Source organism: Balaenoptera physalus, assembly GCF_965194825.1.
Source record: "Balaenoptera physalus genome assembly, chromosome: 5".
Classification (NCBI taxonomy): domain Eukaryota; kingdom Metazoa; phylum Chordata; class Mammalia; order Artiodactyla; family Balaenopteridae; genus Balaenoptera; species Balaenoptera physalus.
Genome location: NC_138884.1, coordinates 89,943,489 through 89,967,284, shown reverse-complemented (window position 1 = coordinate 89,967,284; position 23,796 = coordinate 89,943,489). Strand labels below are relative to the sequence as shown.

The 23,796-nt window shown below is 33.4% G+C and overlaps 1 pseudogene across 1 annotated transcript; it reads left to right on the top strand.

The window, feature by feature from the left end:
- Positions 1-3,317: 3,317 nt before the first annotated feature.
- On the top strand, positions 3,318-6,964 carry LOC309662116 (elongation factor 1-alpha 1 pseudogene; annotated as a pseudogene). The gene has a single exon. The product of its transcript is annotated as an elongation factor 1-alpha 1 pseudogene (transcript).
- Positions 6,965-23,796: the final 16,832 nt, after the last annotated feature.

Here is a 23,796-nt window from a genome sequence, read left to right as displayed (position 1 = left end):
GTGGATTAAAGACCTAGATGTGAGGCCAGACACTATAAAACTCTTCGAGGAAAACATAGGAAGAACACTCTTTGACATAAAATACAGCAAGATCTTTTTTGACCCACCTCCTAGAGTAATGGAAATAAAAACAAAAATAAACAAATGGGACCTAATGAAACCTAAAAGTTTTTGAACAACAAAGGAAACTCTAAACAAGACAAAAAGACAACCCTCAGATTTGGAGAAAATATTTTCAAATGAATCAACAGGGAAAGGATTAATCTCGAAAATATATAAACAGCTCATGCATCTCAATATTAAAAAAACAAACAACCCAATCAAAAAATGGGAAGAAGACCTAAATAGACATTTCTCTAAAGAAGACATACAGATGGCCAAGAGGCACATGAAAAGCTGCTCAACATCATTAATGATTAGAACAATGCAAATCAAAACTACAAAGAGGTATCTCATCACACTGGTTAGAATGGGCATGGTCAGAAAATCTACAAACAACAAATGCTACAGAGGCTGTGGAGAAAAGGGAACCCTCTTGCACTGTTGGTGGGAATGTAAATTGATACAGCCACTATGGAGAACAGTATGGAGTTTCCTTAAAAAAACTAAAAATCGAATTACCATATGACCCAGCAATTCCACTACTGGGCATGTACCCAGAGAAAACCATAATTCAAAAAGACACATGCACCCCAGTGTTCCTTGTAACACTATTTACAGTAGCCAGGTCATGGAAGCCATCTAAATGCCTATCGACAGACAAATGGATAAAGAAGATGTAGTACATATATACAATGGAATATTAGTCAACCATAAAATGGAACAAAATTGGGTCATTTGTAGAGATGTGGATGGACCTAGAGACTGTCACACAGAGTGAAGTAAGTCAGAAAGAGAAAAACAAATATATATTAGTGCATATATGTGGAATCTAGAAAAATGGTACAGATGAACTGGTTTGCAAGGCAGAAAGAGAGACACAGATGTAGAGAACAAACGTATGGACCAAGGGGGGAAAGCAGGGCGTGGGTGGTGGGTGGGACGAATTGGGAGATTGGGCTTGACATATATACATTAACATGTATAAAATAGATAACTAATAAGAGCCTGCTGTATAAAAAAATAAGATTCAAAAACAAAAGAATTTATAAAGTTATATATTTTTTTGTCATGTACTGATTATAGTCTAAAAAGAAAATAGGAAAGGGGGGGAATATAAAAATTCAGTTTTGTTATTATTTCTCCCATCATTTCAATTGCTGAGTTCAATTACCAAAAGAAATGAATCCATTTAAGTTTGTAAAATAATGAAACATGGCTTTCTATCAATTGACACAATTGACTGTTAGAAAACTATTAAAATACAGGAATATATAGATAACCCTATATGTGCTTGCTACTAGTTGTTTTATAAGTATGTACTGGACACTCTTCTAAATTAAGACTTGAAAAATTTACCCATTGTTAAACATTAGTATTGCCTTTAAACACATGGGAGTATCTATGTTCATATTCCACATCGCTTTGATACTCAATTTTTCTTCTTTCTACATTCCCAGAGAACACATATGCTATTCTGTCTCATTCTTTTTTGTTGGAGCTTTTAGCACAAGAGCAAACTTGCCACAGAGACAAGGCAAGAGGGGTTGAATGATTCTAACATTTCATCAAGTTCTCAATGTGGATCCATGTACCAAAATCTTTACTGTTATAGGCATGCTAGCATCTTTTTCTTTTCATTTAATATATATTTTTAGCATCTTTATTGGAGTGTAATTGCTTTATAATGGTGTATTAGTTTCTGCTTTATAACAAGTGAATCAGCTATACATATACATATATCCCCATATGTCCTTTTATTTCATATATCTATTTAAAATAAATTCAATATATTTTAGAAAATATATATATCTGAGAAAATTGGAGTATTTCTTTTTTTTTTTTAACACTTTTACCAGCATTTTTTTTAAAAAATTTATTTAATTTATCTATTTATGGCTGTGTTGGGTCTTCGTTTCTATGCGAGGGCTTTCTCTAGTTGTAGCAAGCAGGGGCCACTCTTCATCGCGGCGTGTGGGCCCCTCACTATCGCGGCCTCTCTTGTTGCGGAGCACAGGCTCCAGACGTGCAGGCTCAGCAACCGTGGCTCACGGGCCCACCTGCTCTGTGGCATGTGGGATCCTCCCAGACCAGGGTTCGAACCCGTGTTCCCTGCACTGGCAGGCAGACTCTCAACCACTGCGCCACCAGGGAAGCCCTGGAGTATTTCTTTAGATGACTGAATATGCAGTTTCTAATAAGTAATAGCAACTGCACAGTACACCTGTTCAAAGAATAACTGAAGGAATAAATGAATGCTTGAAAGAAATATCACCATGTGTTTCTTATTGCTGTTGTAACAAATTGCCACGAACTGAATGGCTTAAAATGATACAAATTTATTATCTTGCATTTATGAAGATCAGAATTCATAAATGAGTCACATTGAGTTAAAATCAAGATATTGACACATCTGCACTCTTCCTAGAATTTCTATGGGAGAGTTTGTTTCCTTGTGTTTTCCAGCATCTAGAGGCTGCCTGTAGTCCTTGATGCATTGTTCAATTCCCTTATCTTCAATGCTACCAGTGTCAGTATTTCTCAAACTGACATTTCTCTGGTTCTCTTTTCTCTTTTAATGTAATCACCCTTGTGATCACATTTGCCCCACTGGGATAATATAGGATAATGTATTTATTTTAAAGGCAGTTGATTAGCAACCTTAATTCCAACTGCAGCTTTAATTTCCTCCTTTGCCATGTAACCTAACATATTTACAAGTTCCAGGAATTAGGACATGGAAATCTTTGGGAGGGTCATTATTTTGCCTACCATACTATGATACTATGTAATTAACTTAAAAGAGAGAGAGACCTGGTAAGGAAGAATTTTGGAGATTATGATAAGAATTTTAGACTGTATTTTAAATGGAAACAAATTAAAGAATTTAAGCAAGAGAAACATCAGCAATTCAATTTGTCCTTTTAAAAGATTGCTTGTATGCAGTGTACACAGTTAATAGAAGGAGTTAAGAGTGGATTTTCTAATGAATTTCATGAAAAATGTGAGAAAAAGAAAAATTAACAGAGCACAGATCCTAAGGTATTTAAATCAAATTTTGGACTCCCACTTAACTAGCTGAGTAGCTTTGGAAAATTCTGTCTCAGTTCCCTTATATGTAAATTGAGGATGACAGTGGTACCAAACTCTTAGTTTTTGTTTTGTTTTCTAATAAAACTAAGGTTTTGTTTTGTTTTGTTTTCTAATAAAACTGGAGCATAAGTGATTAATGTACTCCACGGATTTCCTTTTTTATTTGATGAACACAAGATGCTTTAGAGAACTCCATCCACAAATGTTGAGGAAAAGTTGCATGTAACTATTGCTCAGATACAGGTTTGGAATTGAGAGGAGAATCAATATATGTTTGCTTATGCAAATTCTGTCTTTCTTCATATAGAAGATGCTATATTTGTAATATGCACCATTATTTTTGTACCACACAGAAAGAAACAATAAAAAAAATTGCCAGTAGAAATATGACATGCAGTTAATCTAAAAGTGAATTACCTTTTTGATGTTAAATATGAAAGAAATTTACAGCTCAGAGTCAATATAATAGAGTTGACTATTTTTGACAACTTGTGGGGAGATTAAATCATCTAAGTGAGCAGTCAGAGTGAAAAATGAAGGTCTTGGGGAAATATGACATGTAAGAGCAGAGGTACAGGCATGAGAGATGGAGAAATAGAAATTATGGGTATGGTCAGTTTCTCTTTGAACTTAGCTGTCAGTGAAAGGGAGCTGGAAGAGAACATGGTGTCTGATGAATCTTCTTTTCCTTTCTTTTTTTAAATTTGGGAGCAATCAGCCCATATTTGAATATTGAATATTGATTAAAAGGAATAGGAGGGCTTTTTCACAATGGGTTTGCCACCAGAACACAGGTGTCATGAAACTCACTGCTAAATCTAAGGCAAAATGGGAAAGGAAATAACTCATTTTAACATCATCATCATTGGACATGTAGACTCAGGCAAGTCTACCACTACTGGTCATCTGATCTACAAATGTGGTGGGATCAGCAAAAGAACCATCAAAAAATTTGAGAAGGAGCCTGCTGATATGGGAAAGAGCTCCTTCAAGTATGCCTGGGTCTTGGATAAACTGAAAGCTGAAACTGAGCTTGGTATCACTATTGATAGATATCTCCCTGTGGAAATTCAAGACCAACAAGTATTGTGTGACCATCATTGATGCCCCAGGACACAGAGACTTTATCAAAAACACGATTACAGGTACATCTCAGGCTGACGTGCGGTGTCCTGATTGTTGCTGATGGTGATGGTGAATTTGAAGCAGGTATCTCTAAGAATGGGCAGATCTGTGAGCATGCCCCTCTGGCTTACACACTGGGTGTGAAACAACTAATTGTTGGTGTTAACAAGATGGATCCACTGAGCCACCCTACAGCCAGAAGATACAAGGAAAGATACAAGGAAATCTTTAAGAGGTCAACACTTACATTAAGAAAATTGGCTACAACCCCAACAGAGCAGTATTTGTGCCAATTTCTAGTTGAAATGGTGACAACAAGCTGGAACCAAGTGCTAACATGCCTTGGTTCAAGGGATTAAAAAGCTACCCATTAAGGTGGCAATGCCTGTGGAACCATGCTACTTGAAGCTCTGGACTGCATCCTGCCACCAACTCATCCAATTGATAAGCCCTGTGTCTGCCCTTCTAGGACATCTATAAAATTGGTGGTATAGGTACTATCCATGTGGGCTGAGTGGAGACTGGTGTTCTCAAATCCAGCGTGGTGGTTACCTTTGTTCCAGTCAGTGTTACAACTGAAGTAAACTCTATTGAAATGCACCATGAACCTTTGAGTGAAACTCTTCCTGGGGACAACATGGCCTTCAATATCAAGAACATGTCTGTCAAAGATGTCCATTGTGGCAGTGTGCCTTGTGACACCAAAAATGACCCACCAATGGAAGCAGCTGGCTTCACAGCTCAGGTGATTATCTTGAACAATTCCAGCCAGACCAGTGCTGAATATGCACCTGTGCTGTATTGTCACACAGCTTAAATTGCTTGCAAGTTTGCTGAGCTGAATGAGAAGACTGATTGTTGTTCTGGGAAAAAGCTGGAAGATGCTTCCAGATTCTTGAAATGTGGTGATTCCACCACCATTGATACGGTTCTTGGCAAGCCCATGTGTGTTGAGAGCTTCTGTGACAATCCTCGTCAGGGGCACTTTCGTGTTGGTGACATGAGACATGGTAGCTGTGGGTGTCATCAAAACAGTGGACAAGAAGACAGCTAGAGCTGGTAAGGTCACCAAGTCTGTCCAAAAAGCTCAGAAGGTTAAATGAATATTATCCCCAATCCCTGCCACCCGTGTCTTAATCAGTGGTAGAAGAACAGTCTCAGAACTGTTTGTCTCAGTTGGCCATTTAAGTTTAATAGTAAAAGACTGGTTAATGATAAAACACATCGTAAAACCTTCAGAAGGAAAGGAGAATGTCTTGTGGGCATTTACATGTGTGTGCGTGTGTGTGACTATTTTAAGTTATTAGTTTTTAAAATCAGTACTTTCTAATGGAAACAACTTGACCAAAAATCTGTCACAGAACTTTGAGACCCATTAAAACAAATTTTAATGAAGAACGTGTGTCTTCTTTTGGTCACCATTGTAACTTCCTATAGTCCTACTTAGGTAAAAGACTTTAACAGGAGTTTCCCAAAACTTATTTATGGTGTACCATCAGCTGTAACTTCAGAATTTGGTAATTCTGAGTTAACATTTTTTTCTGCATAGGGGTTTCGATTATTTTCACCTTGCCAAAGTGGGAGGCATCACCTGTTTAAGTACATAGTGAAGAACTATGGGAAGAGTCTGTTGGTGCAACGTTTCATAGGTTAGGACAGATAAGCAAAGAGTAACTTTGTTTATATGTAAGATGACTTAGAAGGCCAAATTCTGTAATATTAAAGTTTGAGTGATATATTTAGGCTTCTGTATAATTACATCAGTATTGAGTAAACTTGTTGGTATAATGTCAAATTTTAGTTTGCAGTTCTTGGAATGTGCATTCTCGCATTTACAAATATTAAAGTAGTAGAACCTAAAGCGTTAGGCTTCAATAGTTTTGAGCACTGCCCTGCTGGAGTTAATTGTATCCAGCTTCTAGGAAAAAGAAAAGATACTGGAAGTTGAAAAAAAAAAAGGACCAGGAGACAGGAAAAAGTGAATTGTATAAAAGAATGGGGACGAATAATCGATATTCTGTAGAAGGCAAGTTACATGGAGAGAAGAGGATAGGATTCAGGACACATGCAGAGTAGTTTTCCCCTGACTGGTAGAGGCAATTCTGCCACTATAATGGGAGGGAAGGATAGAGTACCTGCAGAGATGCTGGAGAGACATGTGGCAGGAGGGTGGAGGTGTTCCATTGGGTGGCTTGAAATCAGTCAGTGAAAGATGAGAAAAGGTCATCCACTGAGAGTAGTGGGGCAGAGATAAGGTTGAGGGATCCCATGAGAGAAAGTGTATGAAAATCATTGTAGCAAATAGTGAATGAATGCATTCAATAAGAGAAATGCACTAAAATGGACAAGTGAAACTGGAAATTTTGTTGAATGTAGTGATAAAAGACATTTACCTCATAGGGTTATTGTGAAGATTAACTGTTTGGCCTGGCATACAGTAAATGCAGGTATTATTAATATTATCATGTAATAAATTCCAGCTTATAAAATATTCTTGAGTGGAATTAAACTACTTTAATACAAAAGAATGGCTGAATTGATTTTGGAAAAAATAGCAGTGATTTCAGGGAATTTGCTGAAGAAGGAAGATGATTCTGGATAATAGAATTCAAGCAAGGCAAAGAGAAAAGCAAAGGCAAGAGTATATGTCTCATGGACATGCAAATAACTAGGCTAGCAACAGGCATCTGGTTGAAAAGGTAAACTGTAAACCATGTGCTACAACCATAATAAACCATGGACTCTCCACAGGAGACCAATAGGTGGCAATGCTGAAGTTGCACGTACAATTTAATTACAGGAGCTTCAAAGGAGTAGAGTTTATTAAGTTGGAGTAATAGTAGCCATTAGGTAGAAGCATGGGTACTGTGACAGTTTAGCAATGCCCATTAGGATTGCAGTACCCATGAGAAAGAGGGAAAGGGGTTAAATGGAACACTTCATGTCTAACCATGGATAGCTCCACATCATGTTTATTCCTTTCGGCAACAAACATGTTTAAGCAATATGCTGATCAATGAAGTAGTCCTAGGAATAATGTGAAGGACAGAAATGGCAAGTCTCTATCCTCAGTCATTTGCCATGGTAGTGAAAAAAAGAAGCTGGAAAAGATGGCCACATCAGCCACGAAGGGGACACGCTGTATTTTTTGAGGCCACATAAAGGAAGATCCTGAGACTCTTCGAGACTTAATAGCACAGTAGATGTCAGCCAAGCATAGACCTCAGGAATAATGTATTGGGAAAAGGAATCCATATGCAATGGTCATGAACAGAGCAGAATGCAGCACGCTTATAAAATTAAAAGACATTTTGGCCAGAGTGTTGAGAGGGAGAGGAATGAGTGTTGAAAGATGAGACTGGTGATTTAGGCAGGGGTGAAAAGACAAAGTATTGCAGGTTTAGTTAAGAACTTTGACTTTTAAACTAAAACCAATAAGAAGTGTATTATATTACACATGGAAAATATATGATGATATTTCCAGTAAAAAATGTGTATCACACTTGCTGCATTGTGGAGAGTACCCTGGGTGCAGGTGACACAAACACACTATGGAAGTATATAGTCAGAGAAGTGGTGGAGAGCAAGAGAGGAGGATGAAGTATGTGTGTGTCTGTGTGAATATACATATGAGTTTACACATGGGAAATATCTCTCTCCATCTTTCTGTCTCTGTCTCTCCTTTTGTTCTTCTCTCTCACACATACAATATAAGCAACAAGATGGTGATGAATTGGAAGTGGGAGAATAGGCTAAAATTAAAACAAATTAGATATTGCAGACATTACCATAACTGGAAGTGCAAAAATATTTATATTTATCCATAGTAGGAATAAAATTGAAATCAAGAATCAATGTGTAACTATTTTTGAAAATATAAAGGGCAGCTCTACAGTTTGATATTAAAATCTAAGGAAAATTCCACCACAAGTATGTGAAAAATTTGGCAGTTCATATGAAAGAGCTAAAAATAAAGAAGCTGTAAGGTATATTTTATAGAGACACTCTTCAGTCTCCACTGAAAAAGCAAACAACATAACAATCAAATGTGGCCTTTAGAGAACAGGGCTTTGTTAAAACACAGTTGCTCTTCTGCATCTCTCTTTACTGGAAGGTTTTAATACATTTCTCTAATACCTTCTAGTTTACTGAAATATATATTGACTAAAATGCCCATAGAGATAACTTTCTTCTTCTCACTTCAGTCCAGCCTCCATCATGAGGTACTTCACTTCCAAAATGCATTATGATACTTGTGTCATATCCCCTCAGCCACATTTCTCATGCTTGACAGAGTCTGTTCTCCAAGATTATTGTGACCACAGCTCTAAATTTCATCAGGTGTAATTTTTAAACAATTTTTTTTTTCAGTTTGATCTCACTCTGCACAACATATTTTATTCTAAACCTTTCATCCAAATATGTAAAACTGGTTTTCACTAGATTGGTAGACAAATATGATTTAAATTCTCTTTAACAAGAGTTCCCAAACCATATCTTTCATTATTTATGTGTTCCATTCAGATTATAAACTGATACAGAGAATCAAGGATTTAGTTGATAACAAACATTTTCATAAAATGTCAGCAATATAAAATTCCTGTCCTCACCTACTTCAGTGTTTTTCTATAAATTGGTCAGTCAGAATTCAAGTAACAGTAATTTATTTTCAAAGTTTGAGATTGTATTAATCATACTTTATCTTTTTTGTCACATTTCTTGCCAACATTCCCAAATATTTCAGGCAGTGAGAAAGTATTTTTATTAACTGAGTATAAGAATCAATAGGCCCCATCTTTTAAAGTACACCACTTTTATGACTACTGACAGTCAGAAGGGAAAAGAGTGGTAGATTACACTGCCATCAATAATGCCAGTTTAGAACTTTGTAAAAGCAAAAAATAAATAAAATAGTCGATGAAAAATTTGTGCTCCCAAGAGGGAGTTTTAAAAGTTTAGAAATGATCTTTGTGATGCCCGTTGATGAGTTTGATCTTTCTGACATTACAGTAGAGGCTCTTGAAAATAAATGTACAAGATAGATCTATGTATAAAAGACCTAATCCATTTATAGACTGGAATAGTCCATTAACATTTTGTTTAAAAGGTATGAAGGAGCAATTGAAACAAGTTACAATTGACAAGAGAATGGATTTATGTAGTAGTTCAGATAGCTGTAGGAACAGGTTTTTATCATGGTTGACCGAGTGTGAACCACTACTTTCTTTTTACAAGTACTCTGATTTGAATTCTCATTAAGCTGTGTAAAACATCAGACTTTCAACATAGTATGTATTCTAGAAATAAAGGCTATTAAGTTTTCAGCAGCCATGGAAAGCCTATAATTTATATCTTAGATGATGAGTCTTCAGATGGCTTTAAAACTAATTACATTTACATTTTTTGATTTAATCATTTCTGTTAGCATTACAAAATGATAGCACATTGTTATACAAAGGAAAGCTAATCTTTCTGACTTATGGAAAATAAAAATACTACTAGAAAGTTTCTCTGGTTTATGCTCCGTTCTCTGTTTCTGCAAATACCTGATAGTTTATCCTATTTATTTTGAAACTAGCATAATGTTTTTACTCTTTAATTCAGTGCAATGACCATGAGCTTGAGTTCAGCCCTACTCTCATTATAAAATGCTACTTTGATCTAGTATTCAAAACTAGATGGAACTGAAGGCTGTGAGAGTAATTTATCATTTTGTGAGTATGGTAACAAAATAATGGGCTCTGATTATGAAATGCTGATTGTGTAGCACCAAAATAACATAAATATATACTAAAGTCTTACTAAAAGAATAGCTGGTATATATATTTTGTGTATTTTCTAGAAAAGAAAATTCTACATATAAACTTTTCATTGCCTTTTTTTGCTTGAGATGAGGGCATAGTATGATGATTTTCAAACTGAGATTGCATAGCCAAGACATTGTAAACAAGACCTATTGTGATTTTAAAATATGTTCATAGTAGTGGTAAATATTTGTCATCCTCAGAAAATTGGCATAATTATGTTAATAAAATACTGTGGGTGAGTCAACATGGTATTCTGAGTTTTCACTCAACTGATGACTATTTTAATATTAAAAAATATTTGATCCATCCTCACTCTATTTTGAGGTGAAATGAAATGCAATCTTCTTTTTATGTGTTATCACCAACATACTTGATCATTGTTCTCCTAGGGTCATTTCATTATGTTGGCCCCTCTGTGGCCAATGCGTCAGAGGTGAAAGTGTTCAAATTTCATGTGAACTAGGTTAATAATTTTTGCTTAAAATGCTCCTAAGACTTCCTATTATAATTTGAAAAAAATTGTATTTTTAATATTTTTTTACCATCTGCTTTAAGGCATATGAGCTGCCCCCAAGCAGAAAATGTAAGTTGCTTATAACCACACAGCTAATAAATGGCGTACTTGGTTTCTACATTTTATTAGCTAAATCTACCACATTTCACATACATAACTCTGCCTCTCCAGGTCATTTGGAGATTAAAATTTACCAAAGTGTGGGCCTATATAATCTTTTATAATGAATTATAGATTAACCTATCACTAAGTACAAATTTATCCATTTCAAACTGAATATACTCAGTTGAGGAGGTAGGGAGTAGGTGGGAGATCAGAGTTAGTGCCTCTGTTTCTCTTCCTTTAAGAACACATTTGGACTGGGAGTAAGATGCCCCCCAAATCAAATGAACTGTGTCATGGATTTCACCTGGACAATTTTTTATAAACATAATATTTCATGTTTATAAACATTTTAAAACTTATTTATAAACCAAAACAGCTCAAGGAAAATGTTAGTCTCAGCAGAATCAATTTTTTTTTAAAGTAACCTGAATTTTTTGTGGTTGTTATCCTCATCTTGCTAATTTGTAAGCATAATAGAAGTAGTAACCTCATTTTGTAAAAAAAAAAAAAAATGCAATAACTATAATTTTATACTCTCTGCTAAGCATAAATATAGTAAAACAAGTACCATATGGCTCATCATTATCAAAGTTAGTATTTCCACTTGCTTTGTAAATCTCTTCAATTTTATGGAGCATAGAAAGAAAACTAATTGCTAAGTGAGGTCATAGCATTCTCTTTCTGAAGCACTAAACATTCATAAGCTCAGTATAAATTTTTTTAGGAGAAAACTAAGCTATATTTGTAAATGAAGACTATTATGATGTAATTATTATTTATTTCTCCAGCTTTTTATGAAATGTATGTTTACTGGGCAACTATCAAACAAATTTCATTACAGTCCTTTTTAGCCAAATAAGATGAATTTATTAAGAATACAATAATGAGCCTTTTTAATAATCCAATGTAAATTAGTTTTCACATGAATGAAAACTTTCACATGGCCAGAATTAAAGTCTTTATAAAACTGACATAAAATTATTTAGTTATGCAAGCATTATATTTTGTCTTAACTTTTTGTTAAATCAGCAATTAGTTTGAATCTTACAAATTTTATTTCTTTTGTAAGATTATTCTTTATTTGCTAATTTCATCAGTATGACAGATGTGCTGTATAAAGAAGGAAATAACATCATAGACAGTTTTGGACTGAAGGCAGTAGAAACTGTTTCCATTGCTTACAAACTATTATTAATGTGATTCTGGCTCTAGGTGTGGTCATAATAAACATAAATCAAAATATTTTAGGAAAGTTGCAATATAACTTTTAAATATTTGGCAAATAGACTATTGTTAACTTCAGGCTTTGGTGGTTGTATGTGTGTGTGTATGTGTATTGAACAAAATTGGCAATATACTTTTTCTTTATAATTTAATGAGTGACTATGTTAAAAGAATTTGAAATTATTGATTGTGTGTTTTTAGAAAATGTGACATGTGTCACTTATCATGTAGAATAGAAAAAATATAGTCATTGACCTTTCATCATTTTATTTTTTATTTTGTATGTTTCAAAAGGCTTTCATGGTCTTTGTATTATTTTTGAAGATAAATATGTACATCGTTATTAAATCAGTAACATACATTATCAACATGAAAGAAAGTAAAAACCACATACACAGTAATATTAGGTTAACACTAGATTTTAGATTAACTAGTAGCATACAAGGAAAATCAAATTTTTCTGTGTACTTTGTAAAAAAATGACACTTAGATATAATAATAATTCTCTTTTTGTTTTTCAGTCCATGTAATTGATAAAAATGTCATATAGGAAAGATAAACAGCACTAAGAGAAGCTAATAGGAAAATTTGTGATTGGAACACTCCATATGATCTTAATAAGCCTGATTCAGACTTTCAACATTATGTCTTCTCACTATTTTGAATAGTCAGTGCCGTGTTGCTTGCCTTCATGATCTCAGCAGGAATTGATTTTCTAATCTGACACACTAATTGGATTAAAGTGACAAAGTATTTATATATGCATTGTCTCAAAAGTATCTCTACAGTAGTAAGAATTTCTACATCATCACTGCAGAGCAACTAGAAAAATGTATGGGTAGAAGGACTATACATTTATGCCACTTATAATCACTCAAATTATGTCCATTTAGATTCATACTTTGAACTCCAGGAGGCACCAAAAATTGTTTTTTTGTCACTAAAATTATATTTCAATGCAGTTTATAAACCTACTGTATATTAATTAGAATAGTGCTTAGTGAGACAGAAATAATAAATTGTTTATATTCAAGACTTATACCTCATAGAACCATGAAACCACCCTTAGGTAATTCATAGGATCCTGAAAAATGCCCTTCTGCCAAATATTACAGATTTAAAGTAGTTCATCACTTTTTCTTACACTACATGTTTGAGTACTTCTCTCTATACAGTTATCAGTTGATCAGAAAAATTTTAAAATCACTTTTATATCTGATAAATTACTGTTATTCTGATTTAGTGATTAAAAAATGGAATTGAATAAATGATTCATTATTTGATAGTCATATGGGATATTTTATCCTTTAAAACATGGATAAAATACTTAATAAAGTTAGAATACTACAATGGGAATATAATGAATGACAAATGTTCAGTGCATAACAGAAAAAAATTAAGCAGTTTTAAATATAATTTTTATTTTCCAAGGACCTAAAAATGTAATTTAATAATTTAGTACATAATTTAAGCCCTGAAATTAGAACACTCAAAGATACAAAATCAAATCTTAATATTGTCTTAACCAGTTCCTGTCCACCTAGGAAGATTTAATTATTTGCTACTTTTTATTCATCTATTACATATAAACCAAGTGTATTTTCTAGAAGTGCATGTTAAATATGTTTGTATTGGAACAAAATATTGAGTATTAATAAGTATGGCAAATTACAGGTTAATATTTTCCCTTGTTTTGTAAAACATTTTTCTATTTTATTTTAACACAAAACATAAGATTTCAGTGCAGACTATTTGGATACATGAAAAATAAATTTAGTTTAGTTTATGTAATTGATCTTATTATTTAAGACTCATTTTGAAAAGAGTACATCTGAATTAATTAAAATTACTTAATTATAATGTTTATAAATGTATACCTTTTTTGGAAAGTAAATATGACAATATATTATATATCAAGAACTCATACTATTTATAATTCTAATTCAGTAACTGTAGTTTTATGAATTTATCCTAGGGGAATTTTATCAAATACTTCTGTTTGAAAACTTAATCAAAACATTATTTTTACTCCACATTATGTACATTTATAGAGCCAGATCAATGTTCTAACATGCTTGTACCACCAAAGCTTCATTAAAATAATTGGATAATTTGATATGCAATATCATATTTAATTTTCATTTCCTTTGACACACTTTAATGTTTGATACCCATAGTATCTATTCTCTGAATTTTGGATTTTCTACTAGTTTCACAGATATTTAGGATGTATTATATATGTTATAATACCTGGAATTATATATAGTATATTTAATACTTAAAAATTAAATATATTTTAAAAATTGAAGGTCTTTAATTACTGACATATTCTATATTTCATTATTCTTATGCTTGAATTTAAAGAAAAATGCGTCTGCATACACAACTTATAATATAAACATATATTTGTTATGCTTGTCATATTATTTGTAACATGTATTGTAGTATGATATTTAGCATGAGTAATTTAGAATATGAGAAATATTAAAATTTAAGTATTCCCAGATCATCATAAAATCTTAATATGAACAGTATTTTTATAATATCTTCCAACTTAAAATTTGACTACGAATGTATGGTTTTATAATATAGTTAGAATCAACACAAACTAATGAAATTGGCATCTTGTATCTCTCAAGTTGAAAAAAAAGAGAGAAATTTCAAAGTTTAAGAAGAGAAAATGGAATGTTATTATTATTTTTTATAAATTTATTTATTTATTTTTGGCTGCATTGGGTCTTTGTTGCTGCATGCAGACTTTCTCTAGTTGTGGCAAGTGGTCGCTACTCTTCATTGCAGTGCGTGGGCTTCTCATTGCGGTGGCTTCTCTTGTTGCGGAGCATGGGCTCTAGGCACACAGGCTTCAGTAGTTGTGGCACTTGGGCTCAGTAGTTGCTGTACATGGGCTTGATTGCTCTGCGGCATGTGGGATCTTCCCGGACCAGAGCTCGAACCTGTGTCCCCTACACTGGCAGGCGGATTCTTAACCACTGCACCACCAGGGAAGTCCTGGAATATTATTATTTAAACTAAAGCTTGATATTGTTTATTTATAAATACAGAACTAAATCATCGTCATCAGAATCTTAATGAATCTTAATGTTCTCTCCATAAATACTTTCATATAATCGAGTTTATTTTGTAAATGAAGATTAGCTAATATATTTATAACATTCCGTGAGAACCCAGTTTTTAAGCTTTATTGAATTATACCTGGTATACAAAAAAATTGTATACATTTCATGCATACATTTTGATGAGTTTGGATATATGCGAACACCCATGATACCATCACCACAATCAAAATACTAAACATATTCATCACCTCCAAAAATTTCCTCGTGTGGTTTGCTTGTTTTTTGTTTTTTATCATAAGAACACTTAACATGAGATCTAACCTCTTAACATACTTTGAAGTGCACAATACAGTATTGTTGACTATTGACACTATGTTGTACAGCAGATCTCTAGAACTCATTCATCTTGTATAACAGAAACTTTGTACCCTCTGAGCAACTTCCCACTCCCTCCTCACCTCAGCCCCTGGCAACCTCCATTCTACTCTGCTTCTGTGAGTTTGACTATTTGAGATACCTTGTATAAGGGGAATTGTGCAGTGTTTGTCCTTCTGTGACCGGCTTATTTGACTTACTGTGACCTCTAGGCTCATTTGTCACAAATGACAGAATTTCCTTCTTTTTTAAGGCTGGATAATATTCTGTTGTATGTACATACCACATTTTCTTTATCCATTCATCTGGCAGTAGACATTTGGGTTGTTTCCACATCTCAACTATTGTGAATGATGCTATAACAAAAGTGGGCCTGCATATCTCTCTGAGATCCTGATTTTGAAAACAAAGAGGAGCAACTGATAGCCTTTAGGAAAAGAACTAAATTTGCTAAAAAATTTTAAAAAGATTTCTGAGCCATCTTTATTTGACGAAGCTTTTATTGTTACTCTTTTTAGGAAAAACGTGTGTATATTTTCCAATAATGTTGGTTCCTCATGTTTGGAATTTTCAGGATAATTCTAGTGTGTTAATACAAAAACTAATTTTTCTGATTGCTTAATGTTTCGTATCAGTGATTATCTGATATTCTTATTTCTTATAGTAAATGTGTGATAACATAAAGCACTTTTATTTTATGGAAGCTCTGTGTTCCATGCTGAATATTCAGGGAAATTTTGATTATATAATATATAATTTACTATTGTAAGCTTATATCACTTTTTTTTCAGAAAGTTAAAAAGTGAGGAAAGTGCAGATGATTGAAGGATTCATAGATTAAGTAGGCCGAGCATAAATAGGGAATAGTGGGGACTGTGACATTCTGGGAAGTGCATGCTTGTTTAATCTAAAAGGAAGAATCACTACTGAGTTCCACTTAATTGTCACATGGAAATGTGGTACCATCATTGACAATTATTCTAATTATATTCTAGAGAAATAGGGCATTTAAATTTTTATTTGAGAGTTTCCATTTTTTAAATATTAGCTATTCACCTTTTAAACGATATAAGCCTACATATTAGAAACCAAATAAAATGCATCTCAGGTCAGGATGCAACATAAAAGGAAATTTGTAATTACAGTGATTAAACAACTGTAGGAAGTAGAAAGAGAAGTGGTATCATGGCAATTATAATAAAAGATTTCAGGGAATTCTAAGTGGGGTGAATATTTAGAAACAATATAGGACATAATAATTTCAAAGAATGAAGCAGGAATAAAGAACAAATTGATAGCATGGAAAAAAGAAGCAGTGATATGGAGGATCTACTTGAAAACAATACCTCAGAATGCAGAGAAAAAGGACAAAATTATGGAGGAAAAGACAGAGACTATGCAATAGGTGGGACTGGCCAGATATAGCTCACATATGGAAAATTAGTGCGTAAAAATATTTTAATAGATATTATGCTGCTAAATATAATAAAGGAAAAGGAAGATTTATTTTCTACATCTATACATACATTAATAGATATAGATTTTCATATAATTTTAAAGTGGAAAAGAAAAGAAAAATCCTTCTAGAATCTAGGCATAAAATTGTTTTTTGCTATCAGGGAAAAACAATAAAAACAAATAAACTCAGTCCACAACCAATCAAATTGTTAAAAGATAATGGAATAAGATGTGCAAAGTTTCATGGATAAAAGTCATCATAAACATACGAAGTTGATCACGCACCCACACTTGCAGCACATGGACACTTGCTCCTTCACAGTCTCAGGGACCCTTATGTTCTGCTGTGAGTCCTGTACTCCCAAGTCAGGCCTCCTTCCATCTCATTTTTGAGACCATCCTAATGAGGTGTCTCTTAATGCCTGGCTACTATTCAGGGAAGCCTGAAAACAAAAACCCCTGGGTGGAACAAAGCTTTGGCTTTCTGTTGTGATGAGGATGCAGCAGGAATACTTACAGCAGCAACAGCAAATGTAAACTAATTTTTATTGTAGTATCTTTAATTAAATATTACTTTAAATAGTGTAAATATATAGCCCAAAGCTCCATATACTTGTTGAAAGGCTTTCTACTGTCTTTTCTTTTTCAGTTAACTCCTATTCTATAGTGCCCTGAATATTCAGAAACTAATACAAAGATAATGCTCTAAAAATAGAAATATAATGAAGTTTCAATAATCAAACCTTTATTATTTGGTCTAGTTATTATGGCTTAGGAGAATCATTTTTCCAGTTTATGATGTTTTATTTCTTTCTCTCTCTCTCATCTATTTAACTTCTGAAGTAGATCTTAATAATCTGAGAGAATATATATATACACATATATAACCATATGTAACCATTTGCATATATTAATATGAATTTGTATTGTTCTTTTAAACAAATAAATACTTGCAAGTAAAAAAATGGAATAATAGTCAACAAATAAGAATCTAACTAAAAGCCTTTATTTGTGTGCATATGTATGCTTTGAAATGTTTAGGTGAAATAAAATACTATGTATATACTCTGTGATTTTGAAAGTCAACCTGCTTTAAGCTGTCTCTAAAATACCTTTTATGTTCACTATTTTACTTTAAAATGCAAATATCAAACTTCAAATTTGTGGCAACTAATAGATGAATTCAATTACATCTCTTTGAGTGAAAAGAAATATTCATGATGCATTCCAAGATACAAAGTCATAACAGTACAGAAATGTGAGGATATTATTAGACAAGTTTTTAAACTTTAGGAAGGGTAGTCTCAAGGAAGATAGCTGCTAAATGTTGAGGAATTACAAGTTGCTCACTGCATTAATTCCCTACAGCAGCCATAAAATAGTACCTCAAAATAAGTATCTTAACCAAACACAAATTTATTCTCTCACTGTTTTGGAGACTAGAAGTCTGAAGTTAAAATGTTAGTAGTACTATGCTCCCTATGAAGGCTTCAGGAAAGAATCTTTCCTCGCCTGTTCCTAGCTGGTGACCCCCTGGAATCTTAGATATTCCATGACTCATAGCTGTATCACTTCAATCTCTGCTTCCATCTTCACAGGGCCTTCTTCTCAGTGTGCCCTCCCTTTTTCCTATAAAGACATCAATCATTGGGTGTAGAAGTCATCTAATCCAGTATCACCTCACCTTAACTTGATTACATCTGCAAAGACTCTATTTTCAAATAAAGTCACATTCACAGGTACCAGGAATTAGGATTTGAACATATCTTTTGGGGAGACACAATTCAACCTACTACACTGACTAATATCTAGAGTTCTAAAAGAAAGCAAACTTATAATTGCCTTGTGCCCCAGTATCAGCAGCTTAGGGCTGCATCAGTGAGAAAAAAAAGTCTTCTGCAATTATTCAGAAGCCAATTTTAAGAAGGAACGGAAGTTGAATTTTCTCCTTGCTACATCAGAACTTTTAAACATCCAGAGGAGGTTTTGTTTCTCCAAAACTCAGTTTAGCCCAGGTAATGGGAGATGCAAGAGGGAAGAGATATGGGGATATATGTATATGTATAACTGATTCACTTTGTTATAAAGCAGAAACTAACACACCATTGTAAAGCAATTATACTCCAATAAAAATGTTAAAAAAATAAAATAAAAAAATAAAAGTGAGCTTTTGTGGAATGGGCTGGCATATTTCAGACTGGATTAGAAGTAAACCAATCAGTTGTGGCAAAGGCAGAAGGAGGGCTCAAAGGAATGCCGTCAGGAAATGTAATTTTTTAAAAAAACTATTTCTAGTAAGATATGTATAAAATATTTTTCAAATCAATCAGAAAATAATTACTTTATATTCAGGAGAATAGATAACTGGAGAAGAATATCCTGCCTCAGTTAAGCAGAATGATCCTTTATGAATACCTGTTTGACACCAGAAATTTCATTATTTGACTAATGATTAAATGCTGTCCTTTCAACTTAAGAACCGATAACACTATCATAGAAGAAACGAGATAATCAATGATGTGGAAACACACACACTCTGATAGTTGGCAAACACTAATCTTGAGGATGATGTTTCTTCTTCCAAAATAAGTATTTCATTTAAAATATATGGATACATTATATAAAATATCTCAAGCGGAAGAAGATCGCTGCTCTAAAAATTCAGGAAAAAATGGTACAATACAAAGTTGGCAGATGTGGAGTTTAATGCATAATCACATGAGTTTTAGAATCAGAGAAACTGCCATTTATATCTTGGCTTTAGCATTTAGCAAGTGTATAACTTTGGACAAGAAATTACTTCGTCATTATAAGCCTCACTTTTGTCGTGTATACAACTTGAATAATAATACAAATGTTATGGTGGTAGGAAAATAATGTGTGTACATGTGTGTGTGTTTACACCAAATAGCCTAAAGCTTAGCAAAATGAAGGTTCAGCAGTTGTTATTTTTGCATTAATATTATTATATCCCTGAGAAATATTTTCTAAAGGAAAGAGGAAGATTTTAATTTTGTCTCACATAGAAAATGCAGGACATGCAAGCTGTGATGAAAATGAAGTGGATATATATGCAAGGAATGCAGACAAAATAAAAATTCAGACCTCAGATTAAATGTACAGCACAGATAGTCGGACCACAATTGTCAGTGCCAAAAGAAAAATTCATTACATGAAGGGCAAAAATAAATAATGCAGAGGAAGAGGTCACAGAGATAAAAATAATGCTAGGCATGAAGATAGCTGTAAGAAATCTCCATACTCCCATTTTACAAAGAAGAAAATTAAATTTAGAAATACTGTGTGACTTCCCCAAGGTCATCAACAATTGGTAGCTGAAGAAGCAGTTTCATAACCAAATACAATTGCAATATACTATGTCAAACTGTAATATCTCATTGAGTATTTAGTATTTCTGAACAGTAACCATTAAACATTAAAATTCAATTAAGCATTATATTTGAGATTAAAGCATTTCAGGTATTAAACAGCATTTATTTCAAAATATTTACACAGTATTTCAATTCTTTATTTTATTAGTGTCTAAGTCAGTTTCCCTATTGTTATCTCCTTAGCTGTAGTATTAAAGGAAATGCTACAAACCATTCTTATCAGTTCATTTCCATAAATTTTTTGTTTCTTGATATATTTATATATGACTTTATGGTATCAGCTGGGACAACAAAATGTTATTAAAATATGGTCATTTTGATATTAGATTAGACCTTTCTTTGATCATGCATTTAAAAGCCTTCACATACACATGCTTTTCTCCACTTAGAAGACAGGAATATAGTTGGGAAATGGTCTAAAACTAATATAGGATACTGCTAGTTCATATGCATAGAGTAATCTTTTGACATCTAAGATTACTATGGGGAAAATTATACTGTATTGATTAAAAAGCTATTAGTAATGATTGATGAAGTATTGCTCACTTATTGAAAAGTAATTGAAAATATAAATGTGAAGTTTCCAATGAAATGAATAATGTTATACATACTGTATTTTTAAACTAAAATTAATCTCTCAGTTCTAAGCAGAGTTTTCCACAGATCATTCTTTCTGTCTTCTTACATAAAAAACGTTTACACAGATGTCTTTGGATTTGGGTGCTTTTGCATGGTAAACCACTAAAGAAAGTGATTTTGCAGAAATTTAGCCGCTTCTTTCCCCAAAGGAAAAGGAATATTCATTAATTTATCATTCAACACATGCATTGAATTTTTTTTCATATTTGGCAAGCACTATTCTAAGAACTGAATTATAGGGAGATTACAGCAGACAAGATCTCTCTCTACTTTTTTATTGAACAATAAACCAATAATTAGATAACATAATTTAAGTTACTGGAAGTGCAGTAAGAAAATAAATAACGTAATATGTTATACAGTAAGTATCTGGGGCCTATGATTCTCTAGCTTGGTCTGGAAAGGCAGTTTTTAAGGCAGTCTATGATCTAAAGCCTAAATAATGAGGTAAAGTCAGTTATGTGACCAATTAGAGCCAGAGTTCTCGAGCCTAGGAAAGGCCTTGAAGAAGGCAAGAGCTTGGTCAGAGTGACGTGGACAGTGCCATGAGTAAGGGGAGAGCTGTGGGACCTTGGTTCACAAAGGCCACAGGAGCCAGACTGCACAGGCCTTTGGCGACCTGATAAAAATTTAGATTTACATTTTAAGTATGCAGGGAAGATAGTGGAAGATGTTAAGATAGAGGATAACATGATGTGCTTTACTATTTTTACTAAAGTTACTTTTAGGATGGTTTTCAGTATGTCAGCTGAGAGGCGATGGTTTGGACTAAGGGATTATTTGTGAAGATGGAGAGAAGTGGTTGGCCTCAGAATATAATTTGGCAAGACAGACAATAAGATTTGCTAGAGTCTAGATGTCAAGAGAAGAACAAAGTGGATTCAAGGATGGTTCCCTGGGTTTATCTTGTGCATCTAGGAGCATAGGAGCTGCGAGTGGCTTTACTGAGTTGGGGAGAATGGGGAAAGAAGAGGTTTACTGGGGATGAGATGTGAGAAGGTATCTAGAAATCTGTTTCTGCCATTTAAATGTCTTGCTATCTATTAGATGTTTAAGTGCACTTAGGCCAATTCTTTGTAAGTATGAAAATGACGAATCACAACTAAAGAAATAGAAGTCTCAAACTCTAATTAATAGCAAAGACTATTTGATTATTACAGCTCTAACTCCCACTAATTGACTATTTAACAACGGTCAAATTGGCCTCAACAAAATTAGTCTATTTAACAGCAGTTCATTAATTATGACATCCCTATGTACTGTACATTTTAAATACTATTGTAATATTCCTAAAGCATTAAAATAATTCATAAAACATTAATCTACCCTATGTGAAACCTTAAAAATATTGATATGAAACCTTAAAATATCGATATTGTTATACAGATGTGACCTCCTTTGTTTTAAATAAATCAATAAGAACACCAAGCTGCCAGTCATATAAAACATATTATATTATATATAATTAAGAACCAGATAAAATAAATGTTATTTTATACTAATTTATATTTTTCCAGATATTTTATTCCTTAAAATCCCTAAGAAATAAAGGCTAGTATTATTCTCATTCTTAAAGTGATACAGATCTGTGGTGTTGACAAGTGCTGTTTTGTAGCCTGGTAAATAAAGAGCCAAGACTTCCTGATTTCAGCAGGGTGTAGGCCTGTCTAGGCAGCTAGCCTTCCCATGGATCCTCTTCTCTACATAAACACGTGTTCTTTAAATTTAATACTTCAATTTTCTAAGAATGTTTAGGCTGTGCTCAAAAGGAGTCTGAATAAATCATCTTAGATGAGTTATTCAACTACACAAACAACTCTAACACCTTATATTTTTAATATCAAAAATACTTGATATCTAATTTGTTAAAATATAAAAATAATTAATATCAAATAGTTTATATAAATTAATTGATATTTATATTTATTTTTCATTTATTGCATGTTGGCTTGGTTTTATTTCATGTTTTCTTTATCACAGGGCCCAGGCTAAAAAAGGAGCTGCCTTTATTTGGGATATTTTGAGCTAGGAAAGAAAGGAAAAACAATGGTAGAACCAAGCAATGACTTTTAAATTTCTCAAGAGTGACATAAATTGCTTCCACATATATATCCTTGGCCAAAGCATATAATGTGGAAACGTAAGACTTCGCTGGGGCATGTAGCATAATTCTACTTCAGGAAATGGTAAGGAAACTTGAGAAGAAAATATAATCAACCAGTATCTATGATCCAATTCTCTTCCTTAAGTTTGAAAAGATACTTACCCTCTCCTAAGGGTAAAAACCCAACAGTCTAATCCAATAACAACATCAGTCCCAAAGTCCAGAATTGTATGATAGTATCTATTTCTATCTAGTTATGCCTGGCTGCTTTTGATATTGAGACCTATGAACAATAGCAAGAAGCAATCCGAACAACCAACATACAACAAAAAAGTACAACAACAAGAAAACAAATTATTTGCTCTCTGCTCCTTAAAAAAACATGAAATACACAATGATGGAACAGAGACAAGACAAATGCAATAAACATTCCCATTAAAAAGGGAAAGAATGGAAGGCTTAGAGCAGTAATCAGTCAATTGCAATTCTGAAATTTCTCTGGGCAAATATGAGTCTCAACTCTGGCGCTTTGCCAGGCCCCAGTTTTGCTTCCTGGGAAAAGTCAACTAGCCTGTTCTTTGCCATGACTTTTGGCTGTGCTATCCAATAAGTCTTTCATTTCCTATTATCCTCCTTGGCCATATATAAATAATTAAATGGGGAATACTTCAGTATTCCAAAGGGCTTCCTACTTGAGGGGGGTTGGAAACCAAAAATTATATTGAATTTCAGACAATTGCAATCTCTTTTAATCCAGGTCGGTAGTTCTTTTGGCCATACACCT